This window comes from Triplophysa rosa, linkage group LG22, assembly GCF_024868665.1.
Source record: "Triplophysa rosa linkage group LG22, Trosa_1v2, whole genome shotgun sequence".
Classification (NCBI taxonomy): domain Eukaryota; kingdom Metazoa; phylum Chordata; class Actinopteri; order Cypriniformes; family Nemacheilidae; genus Triplophysa; species Triplophysa rosa.
This window is the reverse complement of record NC_079911.1, coordinates 17424776-17438851: the sequence shown is the minus strand read 5'-3', so window position 1 is coordinate 17438851 and position 14076 is coordinate 17424776. Positions and strand designations below refer to the sequence as shown.

The 14076-nt window shown below is 42.0% G+C and overlaps 1 protein-coding gene across 1 annotated transcript in view; it reads right to left on the bottom strand.

Annotated features, from left to right (window-relative positions):
* The window catches only part of zmiz2 (zinc finger, MIZ-type containing 2), a 33479-nt gene extending 19818 nt beyond the window's left edge, over nt 1-13661 (bottom strand). The window contains exon 1 of the mRNA XM_057321084.1: nt 13066-13661. The gene's annotated coding sequence lies outside the window, so the exon portion shown is untranslated. The remainder of the gene's footprint in view (nt 1-13065) is intronic.
* Nucleotides 13662-14076: the final 415 nt, after the last annotated feature.

Sequence of the window (14076 nt, the reverse complement as noted above, 5' to 3'; positions counted from 1 at the left end):
GCTCACAAACGCGCACACACTCGCAGCTCCCTGGCTAAAAGTGTCTCAACACCAGTGATGGTGCTGTGGCGAAGAATGCGGGGTTGAAACCGTATGATGGAAACTTGCTTGTAAGAAAAACAAAAAGAACGAGAAAGACACCAATCAGATAATATCACTTAAAAGATACTGAATCACAACCTGGCATTTTAACTCATGAATGAAAGAATATTAGGTGGTTAACCGCATTAAATACTTAAAAGGAAGCCGTTTGCTTCTTTTAAAAGTGCCATTTCTGTATGTTTACAGCTGACAAAGCTTGTAAAAACACACGCCGTTGAGTGTTGTGACTTGCCAATTGAAGCTGGAGTGCCGTGTCAGTTTTAAGCACAGCTAAATCGACAACGCATTTAAAGTGTCGCCTTGAGGGCACCAAACATATACCTCAAGAAAAACAAAACTCTAACCAGCACAACGGAGACAAAAATGCAAATTTCATTCCTCGTCGGAGAGTAAAGTGAACACTGTCCACCGCTTTCTTCACAACTCTCTACGCCTTAAGGCCGTGACGCAGTATGACGCAAAGACTCCGACATGGAAAAATATGCAAATGTAACTTGAATCCCAGTGTTGGTAGATAGATATAGCCAAGTTGTTTTTGGGAGAGGTGTTGGCCCAGTGTAGCCGTGAGGTGATCGTGACGGTGTTTGCGTGCGTAGCGGATGCCAGCTTGCTGTTGTCTGAATCTCTCAATAACACACACACAGGTATTCAGCATACGTCTAAAAGCCAGTCTGACACCTTCCTGTGAATAAATGAATGGGCAGCAAACAGAAAGTCATTTAGCAGATTACAGAAAGTGAAGCACAACCGGTTTTGCTCGCGGCTTCGTGCTGGCGTACACCTAGGAGCACGCGAAAGCCAGAGGTGGGCGATTCGCTCGTTTCTGAAAACATCAAATTATTCTGAGTCCGTTCCAGTTGAAGTTGTGTTTGCTAAATGCAAAGACAGGTCATTTTTTTCGCTAGAGAATGAGCTTTTCAAACGCGACCAAGTCTAAACTCAGAAAGGTCCAACTCTGTGACATCGCCGGCATGGAACGTAAGGAGCGTCTATGTTTCATAAGACATCTGCAAGCGTTTGTGTCTGGCAGAGCAGCAGGGCATCAGACCAGACCGAGCACGTAGCGACGGAATGGAACAGCCCGTGACTTCGCTCAGCAGATTTAGTTGTGCAGTCAGGGGTCTCTTCAGGTCAGACTATAAAGTCAAGATTTTTGACACAGACAAAGTTATATACATATACAACCTGTAGAGAAATATTAATAAAGATTGTGCAAACTTTTAAAGAAGTATTTCAACTAAGACCAAAATAAATAAAACTCAAAACTGAAAGAACTAATAACTAAATATCGTTGCATATACAGTTCTTCCACATCTTCAACTCTGTCTCAAAGATTCACTTGTAACTATAAAACTATCACACAAGCTTCTGTGTTCTCTCCTGCCCTCCATTCGCATGCGTGGGAGTGTCTCAGGGTTCTCAGATGCCAATCAAAACCATTGCAATATGACTTGAGCGCCAAAGTTAATGTTAAGCCCAATGAGACATTCCTGCTGGAAAAATGAACAAGCAATTAATAAACGTATCAATAAACCTGATTTGCCTGTACACAGAATAGCGAAACGTATGTGTGTTTATAGATTATTAGTCGAGTGGCATTGGTATTCTTGGAGGCAAGAAAAGGTTGAGTGGAAGTGCACAATGGAGAGCATTCATTTGGCCGATATCAAATTCCTCCTCAGGCATCAGTAAACGGTCTACAAGGCTTACGGCTCTAAAACCCATTTCCCTCAGCAGAGTCTGTCTGAATCGAGCCACGCCGAACTCAAATGGCGTCACATTGTATTGATTCTCCTTTAATGACTTTGTTACGCCTCTGAATGTCCTTTACAAAAGCAGAGCGGGCCGGTTCGTTCAAGGGCCTGCGCTTGATAAACTTGTCTGACTTCAATATTCGGCTTCTGTGCAACTCTCTCTCTCTATGCTGCAACGTGACTCACAGTGCACACAGCAGTGCCTTTCTCTCCCTTGCTGGTGTAGAGGGAAAAACAGGTTGACTGACTGATGGTTTGGCTGATGAACGGTGACAGAGCCACTCGATGGAGACTTACATAGAGACAGCTTTCTACCAGCCTGGCTCCTTCATTATCAGACAGAGAAGCAGGGCGGTTAAAGAGCTTCTGTGGGGATCATAGCAGGTGTCTTCAGGCCTCGAGGTTCATGTATCTTTAGTCGGAGGAAAAGCACAAATTAAGGAAGAGAGCAAACACGATTGCATAAGTAACCCGCCCTGCTGATGACTAGACACATTCATAGGACTCATCGTGACCAGTCCCTTCATAAATCAGGGCTGAGTGTACAAACTGTACATTATCCACCGCCACAAACCACCAGTAACCAAAACAAAGATTGAAGAAACAAGCAAAAGACATGCATATTTGTGGCTCAATTTTATAAATGGATTATTTACAACATTGACCAACACTGCAGATCTATGACAAACACCACTGACCTTCTGAACAAACACACACATGATCCAGTAACTGTATTACAGAGTTAGTTCATCCAAAAATGAGACCTAAGATATTTAGAAGAACCTTGATAACCAAACAACACTGAACCCCATTGACTTCCATTGTATGAACTAGGGGTTGCACGAACTAGTTGACATTAATGCTCATTAATGCTCGCAGGTAAAGCCTTACTTTCAGTGTGCTAGATTCTACACGCAGATCTATAAATATTATAGGCTATTTATGTACTTCTTCCCTGTTTAATAAAACAAAGGAATTTCTCATATTTGCTGCTGTGTCACTGAGGTGCTGAGTTTGTATGTCCGCTATGATAAAGCGTCTGCTGCATTAGGCTAATAAATATATAAATATATAAGTCATAGGCCGTCACAAACAAACTTGATCATTTTTCTGTTGTTTCATCTATTAGTGCACATGACACTTTCAGTTAACTTGTTGTAAATGCAAGGGAAGTTTGGTCTGTACACACGCTTCAGATCTGAAGTAAGTTAACGTTAGACTGCTGTAGAGATCCCCCTGCTGCTCTTTTACTGCATAGCCCCGCTACCACCGACCTCGCGCTTTAAAATAGTTTTATTTTAGTTTAGGTGTTGTTGCTCTTGTGCAATAGATGAACAACAGTTTATTTGTATTTAGATACTATATATTTAGGGGCCGGGAATCCCGCCATTCTCCCGCAGCCCGCACACACGAGTATCTTACTGCCCACACCCATCAAATCTTGTTGCAAAACATTCCCTAGCTATTATTCTATTTATTAATGACGTCAGTGACTAGTCGACGCGACCTCAAAAAATCTAAGGCCCCTAGTATGAACAAAAAACCACTAGGGATGGTCTGATACCATTTTTTGAAGACCGAGTACGAGTACCGATATTTTTCTGGTACTCACCGATACCAATACCGATGCCTGTACCTGTATTTTTTTAGTGAGGTGGCAATTTTCCAAGCACAACACACTGGAACTAATAACTCTGCCTCAAAACACATTATGAAAAAAGAAAATTTTATTTGTTTGTCACAAACTTTCAATGCATACATTTCAGTCCGATGCTGATACTGCATCCCTAAAAAACATTTCTCAAATATCTTCTTTTGTGTTTTTAGAAGAAAAGTCATATACAGGTTTACAACCACAAGAGAGTGAATCGATGACAGAATGTTGATTTTGGGGTGAACTATCCCTTCAACTTGCTGAGTTGTGAGCATGCAGCAAGTCAATGAAAGTCAATGTTCAATTGGTGAGGCGGTCAATGCAGCGTCAGGTGTATGACTCCAGAACATGGTCATATGTCTAACACCCTAATCAGATTATAAGTGGGAGAAATCATTACTCAGAAGACAAAAAGGACTCTTTACAGGAACTAACAGCACATGATCATTCAACTAACCAAGCATGGAACATCACAAACATGTGACGAAACGTTAGTCAGAGGGTCGTCTGAAGACACAGACACTTCACCTCATGAGGTGGGTGTGCTGTGGTCAAAGCTTGTGTTCACTTGATGATTGTATAGGCAGGGACTGTTTGTCTGTGTGGTAAGACAACGTCAGAGGAGCGGGTCAGTTGCAATGCTGCTGGGATTTTACAGCGTCAGTAAACAGCATGTCAGTGTATCCCACAATTCCCACCTCTGCACTGACTCACCGTTTCAGTTTGAGAAACACACGCACGCCCCCTTAAACACACAAACACGCGGCGGTCTCTCTGATTCTCCACTGAAAGGATTTTCAACATGACAGACATTCACGAGTGGCGAGTGTGAAAACTGTTCAAACGGGATCACCCGAACATACGAGAGATGCTGAGGGTACCTGTGATCCAAGATCAACTGTCAAACACTCATTTTTCAGATGAAGCGTCTCTTACATCACTGAAACCAAAACTCAGATGTGATACCCTTAAAACCACTGCAATGGTGCTAGTGTCAGAGCCATTAAAACCTCTTTTGCAATCAGCCTGCTGAGAGCCAAATAATGACATCACAGTTACAACTCACAAACATGCCACATCAAAATCTGTTCACCATCCAAATTAATTTAATTCAAGCCTTCACATGATATCTTTCATGTAAATAGTACAAGATAAATAGTAAACAATTCATAAACAAATCCATTCCAGTGGAAAGAAAAAGATGAGCTTACAGTTAGCTTTGTTAATTTGAACAGGCTGCAAAGTCTCTTTACCTCTCAGATTAGTCAGTTTGTGCTATAGGATCAGATGAACTTGAATACTGTTTGTTTCTCTTGTCCGTGATCCACCGGCCTCAGAGAGATGAGCAGAGGATGCATCCTCGTGACACGATTCTCTGTCCCCGCTCTCACCCCGTCTTCATGCCAGCCAGGGCTAAGGGCGACTGAACCGCAGTCACCTTTGTTCTCGCCCAGAAAACGTGCAGCGCTAAAAGCATTATTGTGACAAATTTGGCTTGGTTCATGCTGGATGGGCTTGATTTTGTCAGGGATACTTAGCAAGCACTTGAAAATGTTAAGTTAAGGCAGGTCTCTTCTCTGGGGCGGTGCTACCGTCGAGAAACACAGCTCGCATCTTGTGCGTTCATCTAGGTGAGGAAAAGTTTCAAATGTGTTTTTGAATGAGTGTTTTGGCTCATTGAAAGTGTGCATTTCATGAAAATCCTTAAACAAAACCGGCTACAACTGACACGTGCCTAGCTACCATGTAAACTACGAAGAACATATGACCAGCATGAAAACACATCTCTTCCGTCAGCACCTGACCGATCATTTCTAACTACTATATCTTTTCTACTCTATCTATATATATTTAAAAAAACTTAGCTCTGTACACTGTAGTAGGCTTTGTGAGACATGTTTTATTGCACTTATGCTTTTTGTTGTCCTAATGTTTACCCAATTGCTTCCATTGTTTACCCAACTTGTAAGTCGCTTTGGATAAAAGCGTCAGCTAAATGAATAAATGTAAATGTGAAAATGAATTATGGATTACAGAAATCTTGGCAATAATATATACCTTCATTAACAAGAAGCAAGAACAGACATGCCGTTCAACCAGAGTCGATCAGTAAATTAGGTGACACACAAAACCGGTCCAAATCGAAACGCTTCAGTTGCACAACACCTTCTCATATCAACAACCCGATGCTTTTGCTTCACAATCTGCTTTGGTCAGTCACAGAGAGGAAAGATAGAGATGCAGAGCTAATGAGGCATCTATCAGAGCCCACGGTGTCCCTGTCACCATGAACAGAGAATCCATTAACCCAAGCGACCTCGCTCAGTTGTGTCCAGTCCACACTAACCAGACAACACTGACACGGCCTAAGGAGAAACCAGAAGAACAGCTCATTACTGCAAAAGTGCTTCCGGCCATCCAGCCCAGAACCGGTTGACCGGTCATCCAACCGGACCAGGGTTAGAATTAGCTTCACAGGCCAAGGATGGCTACGTGCGCTTGCGGTTCCGTCAAGAGCAGAATTTCGAGTTGTCTGAAATCAATTTGCCTGTGATTCAAATCAGACTCAAAAGCTGCGGTGTACTACTAAGCAAATGATCAACTGAACAACAAAAGAAGGCAGAGTGTCAAAAATAGATTTTCACTCCAGGGTTTCCTACTCAACACAAATCAGCATACGCTAATGCCTGCTCAACACACACAAACAAACCCAGAAATTGTTAAGCAAAAAACCGCAAGACCCTGAGAAGTATTACACTGTACAGTCAACAAAATAGCCAAAGCACATTAGAGAGACTTCACACATAAGGGTCATGCCTTCTTCCTCACCAACCCCCTGCCCGCTCTCTTTTTGTCCTCAAAATGATGAATTGCACCTTGCCGTCCTTACGTGGGGAGGTGCGCCATATGGAGGGTGTGAATGACGACATAGAGCGCTTTTCTCCGGTGGCCAAATTAGATGGAAATAAGCCTGTTCGGGGAGTTGTCTTGTGTCAGGGTGGAAGAGCTGCGTCACAGCCCTGGCACTACACTGATGGGAAGATTAGACAAGCCCCTGACATTGCAGATGAAACCACAGGAAACATTCGTTTTGACAACACGTCCGGTTTTACGGCATCTACAGTGACACGAACCAGAGCGACACGATGTGGCCGTCACGTATCTGGTTCTGGTGTCGTTTCCGTCCAAATATAAGATCTAGAGATTTAACTTGGATCATCTTTCTAGGTTTATTGACTCAAACCATGAACTGCACAGCTTACAAGTACATCAATCACAGCACTAAACACTACAGCGATTTTCTCGCCTTATCGGTGTACTAGAAAGTAAACAACAAACCTTCGAGAAAGACCAACGAGAGGTCAGAAACGTCCTCTGACGGGGAGGCTTATCAAAAAGAGGAAGGTTGGTAAGCTCACTCGGCGTCACTCTGGCAGACGCACGCAAGATTAGAGACATTCAGAGCTGTCAATACAAATACGTTTCTATTGCGAGGTCTGTCGGAGCCTGAAGGAAGGATAAAAGAAGTTAGAGAGAGACACTTTACAGAATGGCGTTTGAACTGCCACAGTGTATCTAAGCCTTTTCTCAGGTGGCCAAACAGCAATACAGTAGTGTATTTGAAAGCGTGATTTACATTGAACCTAGTATCTAGTCCGCCTTATCTCTAGCTGCCGTAAGCACATCTCACACATTCTTCTATAGAGACATATTTAACTAGTGTGCACGATCAAACAAACAAGGAAATTTCGAAGCATTATTGAAACGGATACTGAGGCCGCTCGTAAATGATATTATTTAATGACAACAGCAAAGCCTTGCGATCGGGCCAAAAAAAGAGGGAAACCATTAGACATTCATTGTCCACGAGCACCTCTTCAACACACATTCCCAGGATTCCTAGCAGCTGGTGGAAAGGTACTCCAGGGTGACCCCTGTGACCTTAGCACATTGATATCTGAGACAAAGTGTCTTTACCCTTCTCCATGTTACAGCCGAATAAACAGTCCTCAGGCCACAGTCCCTACAGGAGCAATTTGTGTGAGTGGTCAAAAAAAGGCCCTGCCATCCCGAAGAGATCAAAGCTATCCCCGCATATCCAAACATACAGGGGGAGTGAAGAACATCAATTTGCAGAGCAAACAGCAGCTGCTCTGAAAGGGAGAGCTACCTGCCTCCACAGCCCTCCACCCCCACTCCACCGGTGGAGTCGTTCATCTCTGATGTCCACCCCCTATACACCTCTGAAAGTGGAATTTACTACTCGCATCGAGTCTTTGAAATGATGGGCTGCAAAATCATCTTTCCTCCTTTAATCCTGTTAGACGTGCTTTTGCCAGATATTTTGCAGCAGTGCCTTTGAAGGAGAGCTTTGCTCATGGATGAGGTTCGCAAGCCTCACGCCACACAACGTTAGCGAGATAAGAAACCCCTGTGATGCACTGACGGTCCTGTCGGGATTTCGGGGTTGCGGAGAGAATTTGGCAATGCTGATCATCCGAGGGCAGCCTCGAAGCAGCCGGCGAGTGTCTTGACATTTTGGCAAGCTCCCGTCGCCTGTGGCTGAGGAGCACAGCTATACAGAACCTGCAATTTTACTTTAGTGATTTCATAACAGATTTTAAAGGGATAGCTCACCCCAAAAAATTGGTTCACATGCAGCTCAAAACTTGTATGTGACTCTTTCATTAGTGGAACACAAAAGATATTTTGAGAAATGTAGTTTTGTGTTCACAGAATGGAAGTCAATGGAGTCCAATGTTTGGTTATCAACATTCTTAAAATATCTTCTTTTGTGTTCCCTCAGAAGGTTTTAAATGACATGAGAGTGAGTAAATGATTCAAAGAAATGTTCAATTTGCTGCACTATTCTCCATGAGAGAGTCTGTCAGCCTTTCAGGAAAATGCAATAGCTAGAGGGGGAAAAGGAAAGCAGATTTATCCAGGTTTCTGACCTCTGACCTCTGGCTTTGATCCGGTGGTGGGTAATAAAGGTGTGTGGGTGTGTGGGTAATAAAGCAGTGAGTCGTCACAGCCTGCTCCTATACACAGTCAGTCAATAAGAGGTTACTGCACGTCTGTCCTCTAATGCATTGGCTGCAGGGGTGAAACAGCAGGCAGATTACTGCCAGACCTATCCGGTGATCTTCAGGCTACTGCGTGACGCTGCCACATGTCTGTAAACATGATGCTCGCTGGCGTTCATGCGATGGCTGAAAAGTGTTACTGTACTGATCTACAACCACTGTTATGTACACTGCACTTTATTGTCCTGTGATCCATATGATTTGCACCAAAACTAATGTACAATTAATTTTGAGAATGTGATGTATTTATGTTCAACTAAATAGTTATTATAAAAGTAGTTGCATTAAAAATGTTACAATGTAAATGTGTATTTGTATTGAAAACGTAACAATGTTGCAGAGTCAATTTTCGCGATATGCACGATCAATATATCGATATTTCTGTGAAAAATAAGTTATTTCTGTTTAACCATAATTCGACAAACGCAACTGTGCAAAACACTAAATTCCAAATGCTGACGAAACAAATACATCCCAGTAGTATAATTTAAAATTGCATACAATATAACTATTCACACCATTTTCATATCATCAGGTCCCTACTGATTCCCACCCGACACCTAAGGGCCATATAAATCGTACAGCGTTTAGTCCTCAACATCACCCGGAAGGAAAACAGCCATGAATCTGTTCTGAAGGCACTTGCAGCTTGAGCATCGATTACATTGATCTGTACATCAACATCTTAATGTTTGATCACAAAAGCAGCCCTTTAAGTCCACTGTCATGTGATCCTAATAAAACCCTTTAACCACATCCCTCCCCAGGCGGACTGCGGGGGTCCCGATTCATACAATCTCGCTCTCAGAAACCCGCTCAGAAACTTAATCTGCCTTAATCGACTCTGATGATGACCACAGTACAAAAACAAAAAAGGAAATTGACATAACAGGATTTTTTGAAGCGCAACAGCGCACCAAATATAGGCTGGCCAGATCCATATGTGCAGTAGGGACGTTGATTCGAATGGTGTGTGCGTTGCTCACTCGGTGGATATAAAAAGAAATCTCCCCCAGAGTACTGAAGCAGACAGAGAAGAGAGGACAAGGCCGTGAATCCGTCTGCTTGTTTGTGTGTGTGCGATCTGAAGCTATTCTAACACGTTGCAACCACTAAATAATGTTCACTCTTACCATCCGCCTACAATCTAGTGCTGGACAAATATTAACACACTCTGTGCCTAGAAGAAACCCTGAACCACAATTCCTTATTTTGCCATGATAAACATTTTGAAAACCAGTTTTAAATAAACTTTTGACAGTTCAATTAAAATAAGCAAAAAAGGTAACAGTATCCTATATAAACTGTATACTTCGGCAAATATAGTATGTCATCATACAGAATATATGCATACTGTACATGGTATTAGAGACTGCGAAAATATTAGTACGATATTAAAAGTGGAATGATATTATGTCATTACGAATAGAAGCAGCAGCCAACCAGCACTTTCCCGGCTGACAAGAAATGTTCTAGTTAAATGGTAATAGATTTACGTGTGAAGGAATGGCTCTTCCTGGACGTGTTTTTATTCCTCTTTGTGTGAGGTCTGGATTAAATTACCTGCTCATCCTTTTGTTCATACAGCAGGGCCTCTGTTGACATCCCCTGCAAAACTGCTGTCTATACACTACCACCTCCGTGCCAAGGTCAAGCACACTGTTTGCACAAACCAAGGTTAAAAAATAAAGTGATAGATTTCCGGGTGCTACGGCTCTATTTTAAAACCCAGCTCTTGTCCGTGAAGACGTGACATGCTAACATATGTATTCATGCACTTACAGCTGAGCCGTGCGGACGCACGGTACTTATAAAAGTGATAATTCACCCAAAAATGACAATTCTGTCATCAATTACTCACCCTCTTATCATTTCAAACCTTTATGACTTACTTGCATCCACAAAACATAAAAGAAGATATTTTGAAGAAAGTTGGTTACTGAACAGCACTGGACCCCGTTCACTTCTATTATGTGGACACAAAACCAATGCAAGTGAAGGGGTGACAGTTAACATCTATGAAAATATCTTCTTTTGTGTTCTGCAGTGCAGAAGGAATGAAGTCATACAGGTTTGAAATGACAAGAGGGTGAATAAATGATTTTTTGGGGTGAACTGTCACTTTAACAAGTCAATCCGATTCAGATGAAAGACTGATACCAGTCACCTCTGTTAAACCACATGGTGAGCAAAAAATATGGTTTAACATTTAGATACAGTGACTACTGTACAATCATGCATACTGTAAACTTAACTGTAAAGTCTTTTATTTTAAAGAATATTATGTCAAACCAGTTATGCAACAATAAACAGACAGTGTAGCATGTTACATTGTTGTCACATGACCTCATCAGGTTGTGTGTTTCAGTGAATGGCATCCAATTATCAGTTTTAATTCTTTTTAATTTTTAATCCAAATTTGGGTAAAATATCTTAAAGGGACATCCCAAACTGTCATTTACTTCATATCACATTGTTCCAGATCTATATAACTTTCTTCTTCATGAGAAGCATCAACATTTCCTTAATTTATCAGTTTGTGTAACACACAAGATAACGTAGGGAAAAAAAGAGTTTATGACAAAATAATTACATTTTTTGTGTGAACTAAACTGCACAATTCAAGTGAGTCAAAGCATTTAGCACACTGGAAACAGGACAGGTACCCATATGCTCTGCTGAAAACTGCACAATTTAACACGTTGATGGTCATTCAGGTAGACACAATATGCATACTATACTGATGATACAGGGTAGAATGCATATCTTAAAAAACAACACGTGACTTTAAACTCATCATGATGACACAGTCAATTGCAGGGAAACAAAAACCAGCATTGTTGTGAACACTGTACGTTCTAACCTGTGTGCAAATACATGACAAAATTCTGCCGACACATTTAATAATATTAAGCTTAGGTCTCTATCCCTGGAGAGAGCCAATACAAAGCCATAGCACTCATCTTCTGGACCAGCGCTTTACTTGACACTGCGAAGTCTGGCCTGCGATCAATAATTCACTAACTCCTCACTACCATTTCGTACACATTTTCCTGACACGCATGAAGAGAACACAACATTCTCAGACAGATGTAATGATGTCATCACTTTGATCTTTTAAGTTAAAAGAACATCAGCCCACAGACGCTGTTTATTAAGAACAGCAGATGGCTCAGGTGGTCCTTATCATAATTGAGTGATCTATCACCAACAGCATTTAAGCGGCTCTAGAAAGATACAACGCATGCAAATCAGAGCAGAAAGTCAACACTGGGACGTCCATAACCTGACCCCCGGGGATGGGCAGCGCAGCATTTGTTCCCTACCTGTCCTGTGACCCACAAACACAGACTCTGTGGCTGGAAGGTTGTGTGCATCCACCACACCATCTGTCCATCTCACCTGCTGTATCGTTACCGGCCTAAAACGCCTCCCACTACACCAACCTGCCTATAGGTGAGCTGCCAACATGTAAAGCATCTGGGTGGAGCGCTCTATCATGATGCTAATGCAAAAGGTATTGTGATGCGACAAGACAAACCCCCCTTCACTCCCTCCCTTCCATCCCAACCCATACTTCAGCAATACTTCAGCAACCAGCCCGATACATGCACGGTTTCAGCTCAACAAGGAAAACTAGCATTATGAGTTACTTTCACCCACCTACTAACTTGTAAATAAAGCTTTTTTAACAGATAAGAGACCTTGTGGTCTCTTATGACAAAAGTTTGGTACTGACAGCAACTTTACTAACAGCATGTGATCAGGACCACCCAAATTACATGACAGGCAATGCTAAAACCGTCACTTTAAACAACAGAAGTCAGTTTAATGTCAAAAACAACACCATGAATTAAAGGTGTGAACTGTATAGTGGCAGGGTGTCTCTTAAACACATCAGATTGAATCTTGGCACATTCAAAGCTGTGATGCCCACAGCTCGGGTTTGCATTGAGAAAAACTGAGATTCACTGTCTAGCCCCTTATTTCACAGCTATCTCAGACAAAAAGCCACATCACATGACAGTAACAGCATGCACCAGTACAACAGTCATAACCCTGATAATATCTAACGTTACATCGCGATTTTGTCTTTATGCTCATATTCAAATATACACGTTAAAGGCTTTATATAAAGTCTAGAAGGGGACCCTGCTACAATAAGCTCACGTGCATGGGCTAAAATGCTCGTCCTTCCTACATTCAATATGAGGATAACACATTTATGATTATTTATCAGAGACGATCAGTGCTTTAACAGGCAATTAAATAAGTTAAAGGCAATGAAAAGCAGGAAACGATTGCACCGGGCCATTACATTTAACGTTACACAACATGGGAACGGTGGATACTATGTGCATTATGATCCTAAAGATCACCAAGCACATTTGCACACAAAAATACATGGCAAAACATAACACGACGTTGAGATCTTACAGACACCTTTAATGAAATAAAAGCGTCTCACCTTCCACTCCGGCTGCCCGAGGTTGATCTGCTGAGTCTGACTGGATTTGATTCCGTGTTCTTGTCAGAAAATCCCCCTCAGAATGTTTAAAAATCAAATGTTAGGATCTGCTGCGATCCTCGGTGGGTGCGGATGAATAAAAATAAAAGCTCTTCGATGTGTCTATTTGTCTTGGATATCTACGGTTACCTCAGAAATCGGAAGCTGTAGTAACACATTAAAAGCGTTTAAAAACGGATCGTATTCACGAACACTTCCTTACGGACGATCCATGTGTGGGTATATAAAACCTTAGCGTTCTGTCTCGCAGCTTTTGTGTGTTTTAGTCAAATGTTTTTGAGTAAATCCAGAGAGTCGCTGCTGCTACTGCTGCTGCTGCTGCTTCTGCGCGCGCGTGCGTGTGTGTGTTCGTGTGTGCGCGCACGAGTCCGCTCGACCGCATTCCTCCCTCTATTGCACAATGAGCCGCTATAATTTATTCATGAGATCATGGGGATGGAGGTGCTCTGTCGGAAGAAAGAGAGGCAGTTTTTTCTCTTTCTTGCTCGCTTTCTTTTCTTTCTTTCTCTCCCTTTTTTGTCGCACCCCCCCCCAGCTGACTGACTTCCTCCGAGCGCGAGACTCGATCAACGGATCGTCGAGCCACAGAGCGAGCGACGATGGTGCCATTTAATACATGTGAATTTTGTGAATACACGTCTGACTACACGGTGAACGTGGAAATGAAATTTAATACATGCGATCATCCCTTTCAAATTAATCAAATTAAAACTTGCTATTTTACAAAATAAACATTTCTCTAAAATGACGGTGTGACAGGAGTGTTTTTTACTGTACCCAACCTGCACCACACATAAAACCCTGATTATTTAAAACTATTTTTAAATGTTATGCTATATGAACAATGCGGATATTTAGAGGAGGTGTAAAGGGTCTGAATAAGGGACAATTGAAATGTATCTAATATACCACAAATATTCAGTTAATTTTTGTAAAGATCAGAAATTAGAC